Source organism: Salminus brasiliensis, chromosome 18 (genome assembly GCF_030463535.1).
Source record: "Salminus brasiliensis chromosome 18, fSalBra1.hap2, whole genome shotgun sequence".
In the NCBI taxonomy this organism is placed as follows: Eukaryota; Metazoa; Chordata; class Actinopteri; order Characiformes; family Bryconidae; genus Salminus; species Salminus brasiliensis.
In genome coordinates, this window is record NC_132895.1 from 18,319,044 (window position 1) to 18,344,356 (window position 25,313).

General features: G+C 41.1%; 1 protein-coding gene across 20 annotated transcripts in view; it reads left to right on the forward strand.

Annotated features, from left to right (window-relative positions):
- nrxn2a (neurexin 2a) overlaps window positions 1-25,313 on the forward strand; it is a 394,188-nt gene that overhangs the window by 320,297 nt on the left and 48,578 nt on the right. The gene's annotated exons all lie outside the window — the stretch shown is intronic.

The following is a 25,313-nucleotide window of genomic DNA, read 5'->3' on the forward strand; positions in this document are numbered from 1 at the left end:
TATAAGAAGTGCTGAGTGGTGTAGGCCATTGGACTGCTAGCGCCGGTGCAGACTGGCTGGGGGTGGACGTCTTTAGCAGCAGCCCGGAGGAGTAAAATGGAAGAAAGACTGGCCATGTCGGAGGAGAAGAAGGAGCAGAATCCCATTTCACACAGAGCTTAGAGGAGGAAGCAGGGCAGCCTTCCCATGTGCAGCCTTACCATTTTTCATCTCTAGCCAGTTTGAAGCGCACTCCAGTCATGGGTAAAAGAGCGAGATCATTTCGACACTGCCGAGTGAAAGGGCTTTTTTGGCACTAAATAGGCTCTCCTATTCAGAGGAGCAGGCAGGCTAAACTGGGGAATAGCTTTTGTGGATGGGGTCTTTTTGACATACGCTTGCTCTAGCAGTTTTCTTCAGGTAGCCAGTCTTTTTCCCCCACCCCCATCGTCTGGCTGGAACTGGAAGTTCCAACTGTAACGGTCTGTAGGCGGAGCTGACTTTAATGTAAACCTCCCCTGATTAGAGAGCAGCTGAGGAGAATTAGAGGAGGAGCACGGCAGGTATGAACAATTTGGCTATATGCTCCTATGTGGCTATATGGCTGTCTCTGCTTATCGAACCCTACTGTTCACCCACACTTGGAGAGTAAGTGTTCCTGAGCCAAATGGCTTTAATGGCATTAATGAACCCTACATAAAGGCATGCTTTGGTGGCACTGGGTTGTTGATCACAGGGTTGTGAGTTCAATACCCACATCCACTAAGCTGCTGCTGTAGGGCCCTTGAGCACGGCCCCTTGTCCTCTCTACATGGCTGACCATGTGCTCTAACGCCAGCTTTCCAAGCTAGGGATATATAAGGAGAACGATTTCGCTGTGCTGTACAAGTGTGATGATAACAAAGGTACTTCAGCTTTGCAAACCGAAGTGTTCAAGTGCTTTTCATGTCTCTTTTTACAAGCTGACAAATTAAATTAACAGATTAGTTCCTCGACTGATATTCAGAGGCAGGCTTTGCTGAAGCTTTGGTGAAGAAATGGCAGTAATGCAGCAGTGCAGGAAGTGAAGGATGTTATTTGAATGACTGTTATGACACTGTGTTTAATCTGGACTTGATGTAAATAGCTTTAAACCTAGTGTGGGAACGTGATTATGCAGTACCGCTAGCTTGGTGTTAACATTTCAAAATTGGAGATTGGCCCCAGTAGAGTTCTCCAACTATCGAAACTGATTATTTGAGTAGAGCAGAAATCAAAAGTAGATTTTATTTGATAAATTGTTTAATTTTTTTAATGACCTTGTTATTGTTGATTTCATTTCTTATAAACAAATCTTTGTCAATAGACATTTTATTATTCATTTAATGGATGAGATTAACACTGCAAGGGACCAAGCTGGGTTAATATAGGCATGGAAGCTACAAGAGACCCTCAGTGTGGTTATCCCGACAAGTGTATTTACTGTACATATATGTCATAAAAAACCTATTTGCTTATTGTAGCCTATTTTGTCACTTCAGCTAGTAATTCTTCTGAAGCACCTGCATAATCAGGCTGCTTTCCGATCTTGCCAGACCCTCACTATCGGAGCTTGCTGCAACAGCTTAGCGTGTCCTCTGACCAGCGAGGTCGGACAGGAGCAGCCCCCCGGGGGCGCAGGCCTCCTCAGCGTAATTGTGCCTGCAAGACAACAATAAGACCAGACAAAACATAACATAGCAAGGGGGAAAGCGGCACGGGGTGGAAAATAGCATGCTAATGTTGAAGCTAATTTAACTGCTAGTGGAAGGGCCCTCGGGTGAGGTCAGAGCATTTGGAGCCAACTGGCTCAGTCTGAAGCCATGAGGGCGCTAGGAGAAGGGCGCACACACACTGTTTGACGCTGGTGCAGGGTGGCAATGAATCACCTCTCACCGTAGCGAGGCCATGTCATGAGTTGCTTAAAATAACACTGCAGAAAGGAGCAGGCCTACTCCTACTGCCTATCTCGCTAATTATCTAATTATATTGATTACTGCATTTAGGATTTTTAATTACACCATCATTAATATTAGCATACATGGTCTTTCTTAGCTGGGTTTGATTAATCGGCTGGTCACGCTGAAGATGACTTTGAGGCGAACACCGGCCGTATGACTTTGCTTTAGAGGACTCTTAGTGAAAAGCGTGGAAATATCACAAGCCTGCGCTGTGATAGACAGCAGTGTGGGTCCCAAGAGGCTGGAAACAGCAACCTCGCGTTGACGGCTCTGTTTGCTGAACAGCGGTGCGAGGCGTGAGCCGACCTGGAAAAGACTTCCCAAAAGGCGTGTTCTTGCCTCGGCCATACCTGCATGTTCCATAACAAATGTATCGTGCTAGTGCTGGGTCGGGGAAGGCTGTCAGGTTTAAGAACAGAGCTATTTGGAGGTATAGTCGGCAGTTTGTAAGACAGATTGGTTTTGTGTGAGACTGAGAGAGAGAGAGAAAAGGTGCACTGTATGAACGTCAGGTTAAAGCCCAGCGAGAGGGGGAGGGGAGTGTTGGTGAAGCTCGCAGACTGTCCCTCCACCTCTCACCACACATTACTGGAGATTCTAGCAAAAAGAGGGATTGCACACACGGGTTGGACACACAGGCGAGCTTTTTTCTGGAATTAATTTTTCTCCTGAACCCGAATATCTTGAGCATTTTCAACCAGCAGTATTTGAATTCATAACATTAAGATTTTAGTCTGGATACACTTCACCTAGCCTATCATGTACTGCTTTTGGACCTTAGTTGATCCCAGTGCCAACAACACGAATGACTCTAGCATACCAAAAACTGGCCATAATGGAGGAGGATGCTTTTGCAAGTGATGGTTGGGCTTTGCAACCTTCAAACATGCAGCCCTTTAAATGTTATTTCACGAAGATGCACTTGTTCATTGCTTTTTTTGAATGTTTGTGTAAACTGGATGGCACACAGCATCTTCGGTTCTGGGTCAAGGTAGTTGCAGTTTTCTCCCAATTTCAGCCATTACCAATTCCATAGGTCTCCACCTTTCACATGACCCAAATAACACTAAGAAGGTGACAGTTAACACATGCTTCCTTCAATTCAGATAAAGCGCAGAAGTTGGACCTTCTTGTAGTTTGATGTGTATTGCACTAGCTCTTGCACAAATAAATCTCCATGATTCCGACTGGCTTGTATTCACACGTAGTCTCCTCCCATTTATTTACAGCTAAATGAAATTCTGACAAGTGATGTTAAAACCAATATTAATAGTCGGGTTCTGTTGGGTTTGGTCAAGTATTTCAAGCTCTAAAACACACACATAGACACCAGTACACGCAAAGCCCTGTGGAGGGACTTCTGGTAGGACACACAATTAGAGAGAGAGCGAGAGAGAGGGTGGGTGTGGATGTTTTGGCTGACCCACTTAAGGAACACAGCGAGGCGGAAAAACGCAGCTTCAGCTGAAACAAATAACACCTTCAACAGCCTGGCAAGCCTTTGTTGAAATATGGATGGGGACATTCAGGCTCCAAACGAGGGAGGGAACACACACACACATACTCTTACTCACGCACACATCTTAATTATCCTATACACAGACTCCTGTATATTGAGCATTGATCGATGACAGTCGCTGTGTTGGTCTGTGGCTGCAGTTTTGAGGCAGCGAGGGCAGTTGATCGTTAGGGGATAACTCTCCACTCTGTTTAGCTGTGGAGTTCCCTCAGCGCTGCCAGGCCTTAATGAAGATTAGGAAGTGGTTCGAGCACACGTAGTCTAGCTGCCTGTGTCACTTCAGCTAATCAGTTCAGATTAGGTTCAGCATTGCTCTGGGTGGAAAGACTTATTGGGACTACAGGTGAACTACTTTGACTGAGTGAGTGAGTGAGTGAGTGAGTGAGTGAGTGAGTGAGTGAGTGAGTGAATGAGTGTGTGTGTGTGCGTGTATGTGTGAATGTTAACAGATGTTTGAAAAGCCCATTAAGCCATCTCATTAGAGGCTTTATCTTGATACATACTGTACATTATAACAACTGATGCCAGACATATGTGACTCTGTATAAAGAAAGGAACAATGTGGTGGTATATGTTTTTTTTTTTTAAAAAAAGGGCTCGATATCCTACCAAAAATGGTTCTGTGACTTCTTAGCAGAACCCTGTTTGATGCTATGTACAACACTTTTAAAAAGGTTCTTTAAAGAACTACGTGCAGCAGGTTCTGTAGCATGGAGATACGTAAGGTAAGGTGGTAAGGTGGAATAATTCTCCTACCCTCCTACTGGTTTCAGCTCCATCCCAAATCTAGCACACCCCATTCAGCCAATCAAGGACTACTATAGACAGTGATTAGTTGGATCAAGTGAGGTGGAAAAGGTTCGCATACAAAATCTAGGTAGCTCTCCAGGAGCAGGGTTGGAGACCGCTGCCTTAGAGAATATAATAACTGACCAATAACTTTGCAATGCAATTACATTTTTCATCTAAAAATTGCTCTGTATACACTCTTATAAAAAATTAAAAATAAAAGGTTCTTTGAATGATTCCGCAAGAAAACCACTATTAGGTCCATAAAAATAAACATTTTAGTAAAAGTTATGTGTAGAACCTTATTGGTAAAGAATCTTTACATTTATTCTTTCAACTTTTAAAAGGTTTTTCATACAAACATCTACTTTACAAAAATGGATCTTCATGGAACTAAATGTGGTTCTTCTACAGCATCACTTAGACTGTGTTCACACCGCTGGCAAAAGTGGCCCAAATCCAAACTTTTTAGTTCTATATAACAGAGATGTGTTACCTGTGTGGCAGCGTGAACAACAAAAACACTTTCATATGTGGTATTAAATTTCCGACAGCAGATTGAAAAGAACCCTTTGATGCACCTTCATTTTTAAGAGTGTAGTACCAAAAGCATTGTTTTTTACTTTTACTAATAGCAGAACCCTTTTAATGTATATGGTTCTTTTAAGACCACTGTTAAATGTAGCAGTTATGTATAAAACTACGGCAACTCAATGTACTTTCTGAAGGTTCTTTACTGCATAATCTGCTGTATGTGGTTCCTTAAAAAGAAAATAGCGCACATAACATTAACTATGTAAACATGCATTTAAATGTGTTTTTTTTGTGTTGTCATGGGTCTGTGATTACATTCATAAAAACTATCATGGTCATCACCATTTTTGTGAGGTGTAAATGTTTTGTTGATCTTATTGTTTAACTAATTTTCTCCTTTTTTCTTTTTTCTCTTGCATGGCATCACATGGGGATTGTCTCTTAAAAAGGTAAGTCAATGCACAATTTCCTTATGTTCACATCTGCACACATTTTCTTTCAGTTTCTTTGTGCTTCATGTACCTGACATTCTACCTGACCTCCTACCTTATCTCCGACCGTGATCAACTCTGCGACATACCCTAAAAATCAAATCATGGACATGGCAATCCCATTACAGTGAGAGAAACTGAGTGCAGCAACCAACAGTCATTTATAAAAAGCAATATTCACAAGCGCTGACTTGTTCTATAAGCAACAGAGTCATACTTTGGCTCATGATGAGCTTTTAGTTGGAAAATGAGGCATCTTCATCAACACTTCATCAGCAATCAGTGGAAATGTGCCTAAATTCTAACTGACTTTACAGAAAACAAAGTCCAAGTCTTTCCTCATATTATTTTCAGTTGTTTATCTGAGGGAAGTCTGGGATAATATGCAATAAACTGGCAAATATATGAAATTAGAGGCAAGAACTAATAGGCAGAATGAATAATGGTATGATAGTAAAGATATACAGTTTGCTTTAGCATGATTTACGGGACTTTATACTGCCAAATACTGTACATTTTCCAAGTAAAGGGGAGAATTATGGCCTGTAGGCTAAATGCTATTTAAAACTTTTGATGCAAAAAGAAAACTCTAGGCCACTGGTCTTGGACAAATAACTGATAGCAACGTCTTTTGTATTGGATAGATATCTGAGATTATTAGAACAAACAATAGTGGAGAGTTGTAGACAGTTTTCTGAGCTTGGCCCTCTCTTTTTCTCATCCTGTGTCCCATCTCTCGTTCTCCTTTGCTTCCTGCATGGTTGTCAGTGGTGATTACTGAGAGTTTCAGGGTTGTCTGCCAAGTAAGCCTTGTAGAGCTGCTGGAACATTATTGAGCTGACATCTGTAGAACCCTTTAAAGGGACTTTGAATTGTGGTTTTTGTGGCTGTAATTGCCACCTCTCCCCTGTCTCCAGGTCTGTCTGCACTAACTGCCATTATTTTGGTCCGAAGAGGAGCTTTTCTCCAATGGATTTTCTTATAATCTTATCACTGGATAAGTCCATCACTATTTGACTCCAGCAGGGAAATAAGAAGCTTTTTCCTTCCGCAGATACATTCTAAGCCTACAAGTGCAAGACAGCTCTCATTGCAGTCATACCAATGCAGTGTCTTATTTAATAAAGCCTGTATTGTATATTTTCATTTTCAGAAGGATACCATTGTTGTATCAAGACCTAGTGTCTTAAGAGGAAAATAGATTCTTACCTTTAACGTATTTTAATGTACACTGTAAAAGTCAGGCCAGCTCAAAATGATAAAGTAATTCCAGAATTTTTTTTAAGATAACTGAACTTAGTTAAGGCAAAAGTTGTCCTACTTTGTTTGGTCAACAATACCAGTTGTTCTTGAGTTTAGCCAAATCAAGAACATTGATAAATGTGCTACAGCTAAAATTGGGTAAATATTCATTACTTGTTAGTCTGTGCCCCCCCATTTGTTTACTGTTTTTTTTTCCCATTTACGGGTTTGACTTCTCCTAGCACATGATATCTCCAGACTGGAAGGCTTTTGACTTGATAAGCAGACAGATGATCACCAGCCTGCTATGTCACTCTAGAGCTGTGCATGTACATATGCACCTAGTTTCACAGCTCTAGAGTGGCACAGCTCTCCATCTGCTTGCTTGTCAAGAGACAGGAGATCATAAGTTCAAATCCCATCATTGCCAGCCATGTGATAGGAGTCCTAAACTGCAGATGGAAATAAACAGTAGACAAAATGGAGGGAAGGGACTGAAAATAAATAAATTCAGCAGCAGCACATTTACTAATGTTTTGGATTTGGCTCAACTTAAAATGTATTGTTGACCAAAGTGAGAATTTAAAACATTGAGTTAGGAGAACATTTGATCAAATTAAGTTGAGTTAACTCTAACTATATCAAGTTGCCTTTAAAGGTTGCTGCTGTAAAGTGCAGCTAATGTGCTGAAATGAATGTTTTGATATGTGAGAAGGTTTTGCGCTGACAGCGGTGAAATATATGTTCTCGTATAACATGTTTTATTGAATAAACTGCATATACTCCATCGGCAGTTTCCGTCATCACAAGGATTCCATATGCCTGCTGTAGGTGGTTTGCCTTAATCCTGCCAGATGCATATTTTTCAGCATTTCTGTGACAGCATGTGGGTCAGGCACGTCATATTTCAAAAAAGAAGAAAGACAGAGAGGGGGAGAAAAAGTGCTGAACAAGAACCCCTCTGAAAAGCGGGCCTAATATGCGACAAAATACCACAAGCGCCTTTTTTCCCCTGTTCTTTTCTTCTTTGCATTGTAGAACAGCGGCAGCCAAATGACTCGGCGCTAAGATGTGTTGGCTGTGCTTTTACTTCATCTGTTCCAATCGACACTTCCTGCGTGAATGTCATAATGCAGACACCGCCAGAAATAGCGAGCCAAAAATATTCCCTTACAGCAGAGAACGAGAATCTATCAAGTAATCAATCAAAACGTATGAAGGCTGGAGTGATTGGTTCACCTTGTGAACACAAGTTGTGGAAGTGCTTTAAAGAAGAGTGCTGGTTCAGGAAGTGCAGCCTGTTAAAGTCAGATGTGTTCTCTCCCTAATGAAAGACTGTGTGTGGCTTTTTTCGTTGTTGTTTTTTCCTCTCTGGGTGCTGTAGCGCTGGAGCAGGAGATCGAGCGGAGAGGCGGATGAATGGAGATGTTCCGTCAGAGGCTGTGACAGTGCTGAGGGTTGGGGTAGAGGAAGGGGGGGGGGGGGTATGTGTGTGTGGGGGGGTACGCTTGTGAGCATATATTGGGGCCCTGGTGGGCATGCACTGATATGTTTATCAAAGCTTTGCCAGCAGAAATAGGTCACCCAGGAACTCGAGGCTAAACAAGTTATAGATGCGAGTTATTGCTCCGTAGCATCGTAGCAGAAATCCGCAAAACTATAGAAGTCTCCTGTTTACTCGTACACGCTGAGCCTGGTTCTTTGTTAGATCTCGCTGATTAGGTCTTAGCACTTTTGATCCGCTACCGATTTCCTCTCTTTTTTCTTTCCTCTCATGCCATTTGTTAGCGAAAGTAGAAACGCATTCTGATTATCAACGCCCTGACAAGAAGCGCTAGAGACATCCTCGTCTGAACCGGGCAAACCGGCAGATGTGTGTGAAGTTTGAGCCAACAGCTGTGCAGCTGCGGGATTTCTCACCTGCGGAGCTCCGGGGAGACAAACCACAGACACAGGCTTCTGCTGCTGAGAAATGGCTGAGAAGATTGAACAGTGTGAAGCTGTTTTCGTCTGAGCAGCAAAGAAGGTTCAGGGCACTTGAGAAGTGTGAATAAACTCTATAGGGCAACACCCAGGGCCCTGTTTTGCAACATTTAAGACTGTTTTAATGGCATTCTGTTGATTTAATGAAAAGTCACTCCTGTATGACTCACTCCATCGCTCCCTGACAGACCACCGTGCTCGTATTAGCAGTTCGCAAATACCAAGCCTGCTCTGATGAGTTTGTGCAGGAGCTAACATTAAGACAGAAGGAAATTAGAGCCCTTTTACTTTATCAAACCGCAGCCCAGGGGAAAGCTGGCCCTCAGCCTGTAGTGAGTCACGCTGGGAGCGATTTGGTGCCAGGTTTCCGCAATTATAGAAAATTGCTAATATTTTTGAGCTAGCAGTTAGCCTAACTGCAGGGTTAGAGGCCCTTGTTGGATTGCTGTTCGATCTATCAACTAAAAGCCTATTTGGATGTGATTAGGCAAAGCAGTGGTGATCCAAACCCCACCTTAACAATGGACTCATGCTCAGGAGAGGTGCCCTGTAATGGAAATTGAGTGTTTCCGAAATCTAAACTAAGAGATTGATTTTCTGTTTTTTTACGCCCTGAATTTTTTTTTTTTTTTTTTAATATTCACGTTATCAGACACCTTCTGAAAAGACCACACCTTAACACATACTTACGTAACTGAGCTGTTTGAAGTGGACACCACTCCAGTTAGTTTTGCAGTCAGGTGATGTTGATTATGAGAACATTTTTTATTAAAAAATGAGTAAAACAAGTAAATACATTAGGTCATTACAATAAGAGTTACAAGCAGGTCAACACAGGTAGCATCTTTAACTCAAATGAATTAAATAGATCTTTATAGATGTCCTTCAGCATTTTGTTGTTCTTACCCTCAAAGCATACACAGAAGCATCTAAAAGCTCCTTACGCCTGAGCAGCATACAGAAGAGTATGGAGTAGAGAACGACAGCTGTTTCAGTAAACCTGTCTAAGTTCTGTCATTTACTCACAAAGTGTCTCTAAACCTCTAGGAAAATACTATTAGTAAGAAGATAACGTGATTGCTTTGTGATCTCTTGTGAGCAGATCAAACACCAGTAAAAATCATGATGCCGTGTCCTTAAAATTATGCCCTGACCTTTTTTAAATGTGTCATTTTTCAGTGAAAATAACAACAGTAAAGTCACTTATAGCTCATACTGTAGACAACCAGCATGCCAGGCTATGGCCAAACGTGTGAGTAGAGAAATGATATGCGGCCTTGGAGGCAGAATCATGTGTGTTGTACTTGAATATGCTTAGAAAACACAACTGAACACAATTCACAAGTGTTAATGGAAGAATTTCAGATTCTGAATGTATTGGTAAAACTCACTTAACTTGAATTATATGTACTGGTCTGTATGTCTGCGTTTGATCCCTAATCATCTGACCCATACTCCCCCTACTCGTGTAGGTTTATTGTGCTGCCCCCCTCAATCGTGATCTCGCATATTTATGAGGACTGCAAGTAGTAAAAAACTAGTACTGTCAAATTGTAAGTTTAAAATTTTAAGACGTTTGATGTTGACTTAGTACCAAAGTATCAGTTCTTATGACATCTCTAGTTAGTAATGAGTGTAACAGTGTCATATAGCATTAGCATGATTATTAGTCTTTGTGCTTAGTTAGAGGCCTTGTTATGATGGAAGTATATTTCTTGGAACTAGTAACATGGACAAAAGCATTGTTAGAGGATAGGATTTTTTCTTCATATTTAATCATGGCATATGTTGAAGATCATTAAGTCAGAGTTACTAGCATGGTGAAATTTAGATTTAAATAATTCAAATTTCATTTATTAAAACTGTATCTTAATTGAGTGTTGAATCTATTCACAGATGAGGTCTGCAGCCACATTATTTAGTAATGTAAGCTCATAGAAATGAACTTTTGTGGTAGCAGTTCCCAGCCGTAAAACATCAGTGTGGGGTTTCACATGGGGTTCATTTGCTAAACGGTTTGAATAAGTAAATGCAATTCAGTTCTGTTCACTTTAATGTGTTGTATATCAGAGAAAATCATTTATATTACCGTTACTGAACAGTAGCAGGAATACAATATGTGGGATGGTTACTGAACTTTATCACTTACTTAAATTAAGAAATGAAGTTTATTATTTTAATTATTATACAGCCAAGAATCTTGACTGACAGACAGGAGTTACCGCACCCAGTCATCAGATTTATGCACTTCATTTTCCTGTCAAAAGTTTTCCTGTCACCTGAGAGCACAGTCAAGTCATGTAACCCAGATTCAGCACCTCTGGCATACTGGAAATAACCCTCACACTGTGAGGCACAGGCTGCTCTGCTTGCACCTCAGATGTGTTGTTATTTTGGAGATTTCAATTTGCAGGGTGTGGAAAATCCCACAGAAACCCAGGGGGCCACTTTCAGTCTAGATCTGCTGCTCTGAAGTGTGTTTGTGTGTGTATGTGTGTGTGGGACATTCAGGCGATAGGAACATGTAGGCTGTTGACGTGGCCCACCTACACTGTGCTTGGAGGGAGACACTTGGGGTGTCCACTCAGGGCATGAGTACAGCAGCCTATATGATGAAGTGAGAAGCAGTATTGAGATAATTATTTTTAAATGGAGCTCTGTAAGTGTGTTCTGTAAATAGCTGTGTATGATACAGAAGCGCACAGTTTAGGGGTTTGTGTGTGTGTGTGTGTGTGTGTGTGTGTGCTTTTGGATAAGGATTCCCGATAATTAATGCTTTGTCAACCTCATTTGCATTTTAAAATCATTACTGCACAGCTATTTATGAGAAAACAGTGATGTCCATGTCAACATTTGTGGGTAATAAAATGAAGACCAGTTAGAAACAACTTGGGCAAAATGGACAGCTGAAATATTGGGGTCTATCTGGATGCCTTTAGTGGGACTGTGGATGCAGCACATAGGAATATTGAGCAATCCTTAGCTCGCACTTTAACAAATAAAGGTGCTTCAAAGGGTTCTTTGATTGATGTCAAAGAAGAACCAGTTTTGGTTCCACTGAGAACCATGTTGGATGTTGGATATGCAAGTGTGAAGAACATTTTAAAGGTCTTAAGAACCAGCACTTGATGTAAAGGTTCTTTACCATTTTAAAGGGTCTTCACACTCATACACATCTCTATTAACATCGTATTTACTTCTATAGCTTATTGTACCCCTTTTCCAAGTTAACATGGTTCCTAGGGTCTAGCACCACAGCATCTTCTCATCCTGTCTAAATGGCCTTGTTCAAAAAAAGCCAAAACGTTTGAAAGTCTGTTCATTTAAATGATACTGAGCCACTGCTCAGCCCATCCCCAGCCTCCAACCCTTTTCAAGGGTCAGTCAACTGAAGCTAACCCTAGTACAGCATTTCAAGCTAAGCTAGGGTTGCCACCCGTCCCGTAAAATACAGAATGGTCCTTTATTTGGCACTTAAATGTTGCGTCCTATATTGAACCAATTTTGTTCCGGATTTCCATAAATGTCCAATACAGACGTGAATGGGAAGAGGCACATCTTTGGCTGGACAGTGTCAGTGAAGATGATTACAAGGCACATTGTAAAATAGGCATAGCAAATTGTAGAAGACTATTGTGGTTTGATTGATTGTTTTAAAGTCGAATGAATGATCATTTATTTAATATTCAGTAGTATTAGCCAATAAAAATATTATATATGGCCATTAAAAGAACAAATCATACTAATGGTAATAGTAATAGTAATTAGTTAAGAGAAAACATTTATATATATATATTTCCTAGATTAAAAATGTTTGTAGTCGGGTCCGTGGGGGTCATGGCCCAGCGGAGCTGTCCTGGAAAATCTAGTAAAGAGTTCCCAGAACTATACAGAGCCGATCAAACCTGCTGAACAAAACCGAAACCACATGACAGTATAAACCAGTAGTGTATGCCTGGTGCAAAGCGGAGAGCATGTAGACAACAGGTTGCTGACTTAACATCTCTCACCTTATCCTTTTTTACATTGTCTTGGAAAGCTAATGGTACTGCTGAGAAAATCCTCAGAACAAGTGCTGTTAGTATTAGGGCAATAAGCTATAGTCAGTAATAAGTCGTAGTCGGTCGATGGTGAACCGATTTGAACCAGTAATGTATCCCATTGTCCGCTGAAGTGAAGCAACATGCTCTGCTCATTCTACAAGCAGCACATACACTAACATAACTACACACTGCAAAGTGTGACCTTTTACCAAATTACAGGTAGATGTAAAGCATTTTCACCTAGTACAGCACGCTAATGTCACTAACCCCTGGTGAATCTCTAGACAATCTCTCTGGAGAGTACAGCAGCCTATATGATACACTCCTTCTCACATTTTACTCTCACATCTTTTACACGTTTATCAGATGAAGTTCAGCTTAAAGATATTCAGCTACACTGTAAAAAAATGTTGAGAAAGTATTGGTTATTAATTTTTAATGTGATCTGCATTGATTTATTTGTTTAGCCAACATAGATTTACTGTTTAGTTCAGACTGTTAAGAACTTCAGGTTAAGATAACTGCATGTAAGATGATAGCCTGGGGAGAACAACTACACACTGACTGTGAGTGAAGAGGGTGAGCAGGGATACGTCCAGTATGCAATCGATGATGTTAAGAGCCAGTGCAGTTTCAAGATCTGCATGTGAGATCACTGTTCGTCCATATTATGTCTGTATGTAAAATTGCTTGTTTAGGAAACAGAGAATCTTGTTGGAACAGGCTTTGCATTACAAAGATTTGCAAAGATTTCCTTGTGTCAATGACTCAAAATCCCAGATCAGGTGAGCGAAATGTAGTTAAAAACAGCGTTTCAACGTTATTGTGGCTGCTGCATATGTTACCCCTGAATATTTTATGTAGCTGTTCATGTTAGCTAGTTTTAAACAGGGAAAGAAAAACTTAAGCATTAAACTACGTACTTATTTGTTTCATTTCCATTTAAATTTCCCTCGTCTGCAGTTTTGCCACAGACAGTTGTCATTGATCCCTTTTAGGAAAGGGCTTTTTGCCTGTCCTGCTTGTCCCTTTGTACAGACCCAGGTTGGAAGAGTGCTTGTGAGACACAAATGGCACCTTTACAAAAGTAGTGGGTGGAGATATTGAGATCGGCAGACCCTGTTTTCATACCTAAGCAGCCCACAAGACATATTTCACAGTTTGTGGGTTGGTAGGCTCTCCAGATAGCCAGATGTACAGTATGTACTCAAGCACTGAAAATATGTTCCCTTTAAGTTTAGCTCATTGGTGGTCGTGGCTGAGAGCCCAGAGAGAGGTTTCTGCTCCATATTGTAGAAGCTTTAGTCTGAAGTTTGCTCCCCTTTATCTTCTTAATTTGTGTGTTTAGTGTGTTTATACAAGCCAGTGTTTTGATTGCATCTCTGTTAGCGAACGTAGCCTAAATCAGAGCAGCCACATTCAGTGTCGTTTCTCTAATAGCTCGTGTTAAGTTGCAGTTAGAAGTGCTGTGTTCGTTTTGCGTTCTTTGCCCCCCAGTGCACAACGTGTGTATGAAATGTGTGATGTGTTGCGAAGTAGGCCCGCGGAACTAGCTTATCGAGTCTTAAAGTATACTCCCATGCTGTGGGAAAATGAGTGTAAATCCGATGTGGTTTATCCGCGTAATGTAGGAGGTTAATACACGCTGGCACCCATGGAATTGTGGGAGAGCAGCAAATATTATGTTTCCAGCATTCAGAAATGCATGAGTGACTGCGATGAATGCTAAGCAGGTTGAGCCAGTCAGTTTCCGCCTTTCATATTGCGGATATTAGGAATATTATGTGTTTTTGTTGCTGCTGCTAGTATTGCTACTGCTGATAGTAGTACTTTGCAGCCTGCTGATGTGTTTGTGCCAGAAGCCCGTTCAACTCAGTATAGAAACTGTTCATTTGCTTAATTCTGTTTCCCCACGCAGCTCCAGTAGGGGAAACCGAATGTTGGACCTGTCAAAAGCATCAGCGTTTTGATCAAATGCACAGCCTTAATGAGCCACCTGTGATGGGCGTTCGCATTTACCATAAATGTCCTGCTCCTGTAGCTGAAAGCACAAGCCCTTTGAAAGGTTAATAACTCTGCAGAAACCTTCAGAAGCATCTCCTCCGTCAGGTCTTTTTCTGCTGTGTAGACTACTCCTGAGCAAACTGCATGACAATTCACTGCAAAATATGAAAGCTTAACAAGCCAGTAAATAATGACTAATCTAATACTTTTTTTATCATTTAATAATAATAATAATTAAATGTTGTTTTTGAAATTAGCAGCTACATATATGTAACACATGTGTAGGTTATAGGCTACTCTATCCAATGGCATACCTAAAGGCTGCCTATGAGGAGTCTTTTAGCTCATGTTTTGGATTTCAAATCAAACCATGTTTATTGTCACGTCACATTTCACAGGTGTAAAGGTGAGTGAAACAGAAAAATTTAATATATACCCATTAACTATACTATACATATACTATGCACACATTATACACACTATACATACTCTATGTACAATATTGTACTGGATTAAAGCAATTACAATGTGCAGGTTTCAGATAATCTGAAATGTTTATATTATTAATATTTATAAAAGACTCTGGATAGGTGTGAATACAGTATAGTGTGACTGGGGAAAGGTCTTTGTGGGTGCAGTGGGACTGAGCATAGGAACAGTTCCAGTGAGTAAGTGCAGAGTGTGTTGTACATGAGGTTTGCTACAGACCTGAACAACCTGAGGTATCTGTGTCAATGCCTTCTTAAGTGCCTTAATATTTGAGAAAAAGCACAAAAAAGGGAAGGTTGATTCATACAGGATTAATATAATCTGAGGTTATTTTTATGCCTCGTTTTACAGAGGGTAAAAGGCACTGGGATCTTTACTGATGCAGTAGCATGCAGTTCTGTAAAAGTGACTAAACATGACTGACATGGCTTGTTTGGACAGGACTAAAATCACTGAGAAAATCTGCTCATAATTAGATTACCTTTAGATCACCTCCCCATGTAAAACCGATTGCCTCTGAAAAAGCCTCTGAATAGGGCTTTAGATTGAGATAAAAATGGAGCACCATTTTTTTTACAAGGTTCTAAATGGAGTCATCTACAGAAGGTTGTCCACCAATGCAAAGATCTCTTGTAACCAAGCAGATCCAAATGTCTTTTTGAGTTGACATGGTTCTATGTAGAGTAACTGCTTTTACCAAAACACTCTAGAAGAACCATTATTTTTTACAGAGCAGGATTGCCTTTGAAGCATGTTCAGGCATTCTCATTTCAAGAGGTGTTGTTGGTAATTAGGTTTTAGGATGCTTAAAACAAGATTGATATGCTAGTTCTGCTACTCGATGTTCTGGGCTCAGTGATAGGTCCTTCAGAGGGGTATCAGGTTAGTGTTGTTAAAAGTCTTTACTCTAAATCCTTAACGAGGCACGTTAGTTTTACACCTTCTACAAATATGAGTTTGAGTTAGATACTGTAAAAACTGTCAGACAGGTGACATTTACACATAGCAGAATCCAACATATTGGATCCAGTGGTGTAGTGAGGAAGTGCAGGGTCCGGTTGCTGAGGGGCCTTGTGCTACAGTAACTCGCGAGGATCATATGGATGGATCATATGATCTGAATATAATGAATTTGCAATATAAGGCATACTTTTTACATGACCATTTCCCAACCTTTCTATTTGTTTTAGAGGCTGGTTTTGTTACTCTGCCTTTAGGACTAATATATATGTAAATAACCTCTGTTTATCATATACATTCTGTTCCTGTAGAAAACACTAGCTCTTTGAAAGTTTACTAACTCTACAGAGGTTGTTCGGAACCAGACCTTTTTTTCTGCTCCTCACGAGCAAACTCTTATGTATTACAGTGGAACTGAAAATAAAACCCATCTTCTGACAAGGCAGACACTAGCACATTGTGTAAGGCCTTCCGAAAATATTCCCTTTCTTATCATTCAGTGCCTCGGAATGTGTCTGCAGATGTTCAATAATGCATGGATACAATAGCATTCTGTAATCTGCAGCATTTAATTGAAGGAATTGAATTTTGATCTCATGCTGTGCGCGAGGGCTCGACTGAACATTGTGTGGTGATTATTCTCAGTGTGGTAGGGGCGGGACGTTGGGTTCTCCTGGCACTCTGCTTTCATGTTGCTGTATAAATGGCTTTCCTTTGATGGCCAGCGCTTAGGAGGGAGCCAGGGCCCAGAAGAACTGAGCCTGTACACACACATGCTCCACTGGCCATGATTCCAATATCCCCCAGTGAGAGGCTGGCAGCACACAGTAAATAACCTCTGCGCTCTCCAACTCCCGCAGCATCGGCCTCTATATACAGCCCTTATCTGATCACCACAGCCCTAAAGACACCGCCTCTCACTGAAGCCAAATATGAACACTGCTGTAATATATTGTTGAGATCTACTTGATTGTTATCTCCATGGAAGCAAGGCAGACCATTTTTTGAGCGTAACTCAAGTCTATTGACTGACATTGTTTCGGAGAGTCGTAAGTGCAGGGGACGAGCGTTTTCTTTGCAATCGTGTAATAGTCTTGCTATACTCAGAGGGGCAGGATGTGATTTGTCAAGCATGCCCAGCTAGTGTTGTGGTCAAATCCTACATGTTTCTCCATGTTGTTAGGTGGTTGTCTGGGTGTTCTTAGTGTTATCTTAAGTGATTGCTAGTGTAGTTTTATCATGATGATAAACTTCTACCACAAATTCAGCTTTTACAGGTGCTAAGCAAAAATTGGAGGGCTCCAAGTGGTCCAGTGGACTAAAGCTTTGCCACAATAAGCCAAGGATCACTGGTTCAAATCCCGGGCATCAGCAGCTGGACTCTTGCTATCACAGGGGTGGGTTGATGGCACAGACACTAGCACAAGTGTCTAATAGCTGTTGTATCAGAGCTGGGGAGCCGTGCCTTCCTCCAAGTGCGTTGGCTACCTGCCGATGCTCCATCAGCGGCACCTGGCTTCATATGTGTCCTCATAGTGTCGGGGGCATGAATGAACATGGATTGAAGAATTGGTCGTCCATATTTGGTAGAAAATGGTGTAAATTGGACATAGATTACCTACTTTTTTTACTGACAATATTTTTACACATTACAGTAAGTAGGAGTGCAGGAACAGGACTCTATGTGATGCTAGGGACTGCCTTGTTCCAGTATGCCCTCAGAATAAAAGACAATAAGAAGGTGTCCAGGAGAGGGATAATGGTGTTAATAAATGGCATTCTACAGGGGTTTGATTTTACTCCAGCTAAATATAAAAGACACTTACACATCAGGTGTTGACTGAGTAGTGTTATTCTGTTGGTGAATACTCTTTCACTAACTGTTTGAGGCTTGTGTCTCTGTCTAGCTGCTGTCTCTGCTGCCTTCAGTAACGAAGGCAGCAATGAAGTCTCTCTATGATGTATATGTCTTTTGAGACAGCAGTTTTACACCTGGTTTTAAAAGTTGGAGAAAAATCCACACAAAACTGGCTGCAGCGAGTTGCTCAGAATAATAAATCAAGCAAAATACATAAACTGGTTGCTCCGTTTCTGTCATTTACTAATCAGAATTTCTCTCCATTGATCGTTTCTTTTGGGAACAAATAAAACATTAGAAAGCTGTTTATTTATTCCTTGTCTCTTAGATGTTATCATGGCCACAAGAGTTAAAGATTGTTCCATAGCACACAAGCAGTCGCAACACATTATTGATTTATGTCTGTGACTCAAATCTTAGAGCTATAAAAAGTTCCCATGAGCAGCAAAGATGGTACATCCCAGACACATACTTTTGAGGGGCACATTTGCCACTAAGCAAATTAAAAAAGAACAGGTGCTAATGCTAATGATACTTTCCATGGCTATAATACCCTGACAAGAGGATCCACAAGTTGTGCTCGCTGCGGTTTGCAGCTCGGGAACAAGGCCCTGTTGAAAGCGAGCTCCAAAAAAAAACATAACAGTTAATCTAAAATTTTATATTGCAGATTTCCATCACTGTGTCAGTGGAGATCATGTGTTGGACTCAGATCTTTCTATTCTGTCTGGCCTTTCTCTGAGGACTGTGTTCCACTGCTCATCTTCCAGTATCTTGTAACAGACACATTTTCCATAAACCAACACAACACAGGAGGCGGGAGAAAAAACAGTATTACCTCTGACAAATCAGACAAAAAAGAAAGTTAGACTGTGACTGGCACTTTTAAAAGGCGCGCAGCTCAGGGACTGTAGCCAGCCAGAGAGAGTGGGTCTGGATACCTTATCTTACTCAAAGCTCAGGCCAAGGCTTTTTTAGTTCAATTGCAGCAAAGCAACTGAAGCAAGGAAATGGAATTTTTGCCAGAGAGTTCCTTTTCCTTCCAGAGAGGGTTTATGTGGACAGTGTTTATTATTTGCTCTTTGATAAATTAAATACTTTTTACAAATCCTTAACCTATCAGGATTTTAGAGCAAAGGCTCTTGGCTTACAGTCATTATATTAGAAAAAAACATAGAAACCCTGCACAATACAGCCAAGTTTTTTATTTAAGGACACTACTGTGAACTTGCATTGTGATAAGGTTGAAATGTTCGAGCCAGATCTCTTTGTAAAAGGAGAAAGCTGCAAAAAATGTTTTTCTTTAAGAAAAACCTTGAGGATGAGGAACTTAACCTTCAGTGTATGTGGGAACTGTAGGCTGCGAGAGATCAAACACGTGGAAAGTCTAAGAGTAACACTTAAGAAGCGGGCTTTGAAATGACTCATAGTAATGCAGAAAGTGTGATATAGAAAAAGCTCATTTATCATCCTCAAGGGCAAATGAAGCGGTGTAGGTCATAATGCATCTTGGAGAAACACTGACTAACTACACTGCCAGATGAGAATAGATGGAGTTATTGATTAGTTTATTGCGGCCTTAATACCATATAAAAGGAAGATCACCTCCTGACATTTACCAGATAAACAAACCCATCATTCAGTTTGGGCTAGATGAGGAAATCAATGTCCCCCGTTCCTCCGATGGGACTGCAGAGGATTAGGATACAGTTTGCAGCCATGTCCAAGCTGGAGAGCCTAACTTTGGTCAGTTCAGGTTAACCCTCATGTTCTTTTCGAGGATCATAGAGACCTTGTTTACACCTGGTCACTTCATGTGACTTGTATCCTGATAAGATTTTAGCCACATGCATAACACTAGGTTAGTCAGATGCGTCAGCGGTTAGTCAGACGGAAATCTGATTCACTCTCTGTGCTGTGATTGGTACTGGTGTTTGGGTTGTACTGGGAGGGGTTTTGGTTATTGAATGTGTCTTGGAGAGACGGGGGTGTTTACACTGCTATACCTTGTGACTCAAATGTCTCTTAGTCAAGTCAAATTTATTTGTATAGAGCTTTTTACAACTGTTGTTGTCACAAAGCAGCTTTACATAATTAGTCATTAGTAAAAGACAGAGGCAAAAAAGAAATAACGTAAGACATGAAGGATCAAAGGCCCCCAGTGAGCAAGCCAGCGGCGACAGTGGCAAGGAAAAACTCCCTCAGAGCTGGAGGAAGAAACTTTGGAAGGAACTAAGAATCACAAGTGGGACCCATCCTTCTCTGGTCAGAACTATTTATAAATTATTAATAAACATCAACAGACCATCTATTCTGTTGAACTGCTCTGATCATAATCATAATATATTAATCATGGTGTAATACTAATCATGGTGTAATACTAATCATGGTCTTAGACAGCCTCCTGAAGTGGTTCGAGTGATCGGATTTGTATCTGGATTTGTATCTGATGCATCTTGACTGCGTTTACACTCATTTTTATGTGGCTTGGCCTTATGCTGGTTTAATCCCGAAGAAGTGACCAGGTGTAAACGGGGTCTTGGAGACCCGAGACCCTAAGTAACAGCTCGAAATCACACTAAAATGACCACATATTTGAAAGAAGAGAAAGAGACCGTTGTTAAAGGGCACTGTCCTCTGCATTCCACAATGGTCACTCCTTCTGCCACTTTGTTATTGAGTAGTCTTAACCACCGAACTCTGTGCTCCGGTGCATGGCAAAGTCTGGCTGGTCTGACCAGACGTCCGGCGCCAACAGGTGTGTGCTCCCTGGGCTCCCTCTCACACCCTGATGTTAGCAACAAGTTAGCTGCAGATTTCAGGAGCAGGTGTTCAACACCGTCACCCCACAGCCTGCTCGGGCGGGACCACTCGCCAGATCAGCTAATTACATTCCCCTCACCTCCTCTGTTAGCTCATTTAGACCACCACGGGCGCCAGAGACGACAGGTGGTGTCGCACTGGCAACCCAGCACTCAGATTCCATTTGAGGATACATGCGAGAATGCTTGTTTAGCTGAGCAATAAGAGCTCTACAGCACATTTAAGCAAAATGGGTTACAGGTAGTCTGAGCTGGAAAGGAAAAATGGTGACTTATTATATCTTTGCAGGCACTGTGCCTTTAAGACAAAAGAATGTATGTAAAGGATCTCTGTTCTGATCAGGCTGCCCTGGATTGTTCCTCAATTAAAAACAGGGACAAAATAAACCTCAGCTATTCCTCTTGTCTGTTTTGGATGCAATGATAAATTTGTCATCTAGTATTGAGGAGTAGTACTTACTACAGTACTTAGTTTCCCCTCCGGATGTCTTCAAGCTAATAACTAAAATAAGTTACTGACCATCTGCAGTGACAGCAATCCTATCACTTAAAAGGGAATGGCCATGCCAAGCTGTGGAAGACTGAATAGATGGCTATATGTAAATACACTATACGGACTAAAGTGTTGAGACACCTACACATTCATTGTTTTTGTCCGACATCAAGGGTATTAAAAAGAGTTTATTTACTTATTGTCTCAACTGTCCAGGGAGGGCTTTCTACTAAATTCTGCAGCACAAGAGCGCTAGTGAAGTTAGTTGGATGATCACCACCCCACCTCATCCCCAACTTATCCCAAAAGTATTGGGTGGAGCACCATCATTCCTGAAAACACACTTTCACTGCTTAATGTTGGAGTGCCAGTAGATTCATGTTATTCATGTAATCAATTGGCAGTACTTCTCTACAGGGACTAGGCAAGCTGTGTGTGCGCATTTGCACATCTGTGCAACTTAAAGCAGCTGAAAGCATTCATTAGAAGGGGTGTCCACAAACATTTGGACATATAGTGTGTGCCCACATACTGCCTCCTAATCCATATATAAAAAGTAGGATGCAAAAAGAGACCATGTAAAAATCTGAATGGTTGTGATGTCACGATTAAGGAATAACGGTCATGAACTCACTATGTCTATACAGTCCTCCTACTGTTTATGCTACATGATGCCACTGTAAACTCACTATGTGCATAAGGGCATTTGAACTATGTCCCTATAACACTCCCTAGCGCACATATGAAAACTAAGCTACAAAAGCAACTTACTTTGATGAGCATACACTACATGTCCAAATGTTTGTGGACACCCCTTCTAATGAATGCTTTCAGCTACTTTAAATTGCCCCCATTGTGACACAAATCTAGTAGAAAGCCTTGCCTGGACAGTAGAGACAGTTACTTCAACTAAAGCAAGTAAGTGCCCTTAATTTCAGAAGAAACAGTGAGTTAGCAGGTGTCCCAAAACCTCTGTGCATATAGTGTATTTAATCTGGAGACAGTTTGTACTCGGGTTTGTACATGGACATACTGAGTTTAAAATAACATCATAACCATTGAGATTTCACAATGGACTAATGGTGCCATTGCTTTATAGTTATTTGTGACATCACAACTATTATGATCGTGATCGCAGCTTAGATTAAAAACCTCATCGTTTTCAAGCCTCATAGTACATCATACTCATAGAAAAATGAGAATAAGTTATTCCATAATATTCTGTAACAATTTGTACTTTTAGAGCAAATGTAAAGGCTGAATGTGAGCATCCACGTGTGAAGGATGTCAGCAGAATAGAAGGTGGTTCTTTTTTGTTTAAAACCTCAGCGACTGTGGCAGAGGTGTCTGTCACAGTGCTCTCCCAGCACCAGTGGGGTTCTGTGCATTGTTCGCTAAATATAGCTGCACATTGCTCGGCCTTTTCATTGCCGCACCTCTTGGCCTGGCGGTGAGGTAGCTTAAGAATGCTTGTTCCACCCTGGCACCGCTGACTCCAACGATGCCCAAGTCAATTGTCTGAGGCTGCATGTGTCTGAGGCTGAGCAGCTCTGAGTGTGGCAGGCATCCTTCCTGCTCTGTGGAGCTTTCCTTCCCTGCTGACGCAACCTGGCCCTGGCTCTGAGTCAGAGCCCCATCTATACACCATTGTCTCTCAGCAACAGGGCTCAAACACCATTGACCCCTTGAAGTTGAGTGTTAATTGCGTTAATTATGTAATTAGTCTAATTAACAGCTTCAAGTCCTCATTTTCTGCTTTTTGGTTTCAATGACGTGACAAAAACAAGCCTGCAAAACAACTTTTCATCAAATTCTGAACCTTTTTTATCAGCTTCTCCTAGACCCAAACGCAAACATAGTACTTTATACAACAGTTAGTTCTGGCCATGCAAGATGATTGGTTCAGAAGCGTACTAACCGTTCTTAGCCACAAACACTGTATCACTCTGCTGAACACTGATGCTATAAATCATATACTGAACCAAGACAAGAAAAACCATGAGTGGGAAACAGAGAAGGAACTGCAGGCTGTGAGTGAGTAAACAAGCTGGTTGTTAAGGAACTATAATTTGGCAGAAGGAAATGCTAACATTAAAATATATTAAACGCTAAATTCACGCGCTAAATGCTAAATTTTATTTTTTATTTTTTTCAAACTGTTGTAGAAATGCATTAGAACACTCGAGTTTGTGTAAAATAACAGCATGAGCTTTGGCTCGCAATCGGCTCATATCTACTTCATCACAGCCATGCTGTTATTTCATGACACACACTCCCATCTCGCTCCATTGCTTTAGTAAAGGTAGAGTCACTTTTCTAACTTTTGGAATCAGAATTTGATACATGGAACAGTGGAAGCCGTGGATTTTTTTTTAATGTCATTAATGTAGTCCCTGCAGAAAGTCAGATTTTGTCAGGAATCCAATCAATGCCATTACGTGCACTCGAATGACCCAATAATGGGAAGCTTTAGGTCTACATGAGTCAGGCAGTAATTGGAGTTCTGCTTTGCAATCAGCCATTAATCTCACAGAATAAGATGTGACGTAATATCAGGTAATATCAGGTTAAACCCAAACTTCATGCCGTTGTTTTTATTTTACACATAGGTCGTCACGTGACCATACATCATGATGAAGAATATTTATCTAGTCATCTTTCATGTCAGTCATGATGATGGTTTGTAGCATCACTCTGAAAGTGGGTGTATGCTTACAGGTTTACATGACTACTTGAATAATCAGATAACTGCAGCCATTTGAGGGCATGTAAACACACTCATTTACATAAATTCACTTACAACTACAGCAGTTTAGCCCCGCCCCTTCACACTAAAGTTATAAGGACAGTATTAGTCTGGACTGCTTTTATGTTGAGACACAATACAGGGCAACGGGTCAGAACCTGTTAGAGGTTGTTTCCACAAATCAATCGGAACCCTTTCACAAGTACAGTCCCACTGGTGGGATTTGCCATGTCTGGTCCTAGTTCATTTCTACCATCGAATCCAGTAATTTAAAGCTCTGTAAACAAACACAAGTTTAAGTTGGCTTCTTATCATTTCTTTTTGGAATTTTCTGTCAGTTCCAGTGAATTCAACATAGTTTTACCACTTTATTAAAACTTGCTGGAGAAAAAGGTTTATAAAAGCAAAAAATACCACAGAATCCATGAGATAATATTGTCTGTATGTATAGTCTGCTGATTCCTTACACCGGTATGCAGGTAATGTAGAGCAAAAACTGTGTAGTGGTCAAATCGTAGAACTGAGGCTATGCACATGCAACAAAAACTGTTACAGACTGTTACAGATAGAAGATGGCTAATAAACTATGGCTGTTTTTGTTACATAAACCCACAGGAATGTTATACATGGAAAGAAGGGAAAAAAAATGTGAGGGAAATGTAGGTTTTGGGCCCCAAATGCATGCTTGTTTAATTCTAGGGGTAGGAGAGAGGAGAGAGGTTGTAAAATGGTCGTGTTAAATAAGCTATGACACTGTTCTCTCACCTGAATCCACATGAATGTCAACTTGAGGCAAACTAAAACGCAATACAGGAATAAATGTAGAATATGGCCTTTGAAAGAAAGATTCTGGGACAGGTTTCATGCTGTTTTATGCACCATAGAAGAAGCTTGGAGGGTGACATATTATGGTTTGCCTGTGCAGGCAAAGCCATGAGTCCTGTGAAAGGGCAGAAAGTTTGAGAAAGTTTGCAGAGGAATGATTGTGGCTTTTCGTGAGCGGCAGGGTGCAGTTAAGCTGCGAGGCGGCGGAGGATGCGGTGCCCTCGGATGACAACGCTGGCGATGATTTGTTTGCTGCCGATGTAATATTTTGCAAATGAGCATCCAAATCAGGGCTGAGCCTAACTGCACAGGCCCGGCAGAACAGATGGCAAGTCGAAGATGGAGGCTCTTTCTTTTTTTTTTCTTTTTTTTTTTTTTTTTTCCTCTCTCTCTCTCTCTCTCTCTCTCTCTTCTCCTTCTCGTTTAAAGCCATGCACAGGATGAATGTGAAATGCAGCAGAGTGCTCTCTAGCATCCATCTCTTTTTCTGCACACCCCCTTCTCTTATCGCTCTATCCTTCATCCTGACACCTTTCCTTTTTTAATGTTTATTCCCT